The sequence below is a fragment of the Pteropus vampyrus genome, unplaced genomic scaffold (genome assembly GCF_000151845.1).
Source record: "Pteropus vampyrus isolate Shadow unplaced genomic scaffold, Pvam_2.0 Scaffold8673, whole genome shotgun sequence".
NCBI classification, from domain to species: domain Eukaryota; kingdom Metazoa; phylum Chordata; class Mammalia; order Chiroptera; family Pteropodidae; genus Pteropus; species Pteropus vampyrus.
In genome coordinates, this window is record NW_011897454.1 from 4,991 (window position 1) to 6,205 (window position 1,215).

Sequence of the window (1,215 nt, forward strand, 5' to 3'; positions counted from 1 at the left end):
GGGAAGGTAAACATAGCACAAAAAAGGTGACATTCAGCAGATGTTTACAAAACAAATATTTGTTAACTTTTATAACATGCCAGCACGGTGCTAGGCATTGGAGACTTAAAGACATTGACGCAGTGCCTTCCAGGGGGTCGTAGTCTAGTTGATGGCAACATGCAGAACAGGCACATTGTGGGGCAGGAGCGTTGGAAAACGCAGACCTTGGAATCAAGTGGGCCTGGTTCTAGCCCTGTCCCTGCCACTTACTAGCTGGGGGACCTTAGACAAGTTACATAACCTGTTGGAGCTTGTCTCCTTTCTGTAAAGACGAGTGTAACACTGCCTGTCTCTGAATGGACTGCGATGTGGCCATATCGAAAATAATATATAGCCCAAAAAAGAATGAAGCGGAACTGTGTGTTCTTATGGAAAAATGCCCAAAATATAGCGTTGGCTGAGAAAAACAACATTACACTTAATGTGATCTCACAGTAAAAAGAAGAAGAGAGTTTCGTGGTCTAGAAAAAGGTTTGAAAGGATGTGTGCCAGCTGTTTAAAAGTGTAGGCCGTTAGGGGAACTATTATTTCCTCTATCATTAGACTGTTAAAAAATTATATCTTAATTTTCCACCTAAAAAATAATAAAGATAATAGTTAAAAAGAAGTCAAAACCCTTCTTCCCAGGATTTCTGAGAGGGTTAAACAATCTGTCTGGAGGATGCTGAGCACGAGGTGTCGCACGGCGTGTCTGTAAGCCGTCGTCCTTACTGCCCCCGCTGGGCCGGCCGCTGAGGAGGAAGGCTGCGGGCTGCAGGACCCTCGAAGGTGGAAGCTGGGTTCTGAGGCTAGAGTTTCCAAGGCCAGTCGATTCTTCAGGAGCAGGGTCTCGGTCATCTGGTGGGGCTCAGATCTGGGGATGAACCTTCCCCAAGTCCGTGAACTTTCCCCGGCCTTGGCTGAGAGAAAAGGGCCACAGCCAGGTCCGGTGTGCCACGCGCACTCCAACCCTCGCCATCTCCTCCCCTCCCCTCCCCTCATGCTGTTGAGAATCTAGAAGCATCGTCCACCTCACTCTGAAGGGCGGGAGAGAGGTGGCCTGCCAGCTTGTGATGCCTGGGCCATGTGGCATAATAGGCTTTTGGAGTCCTCAATTTAGCTTAGGACCTTGAGCAAGGTGTCTTGACCCTGCCTCTCTGACAGCCTGTGACTATAAAATGGGATTGATGCTCC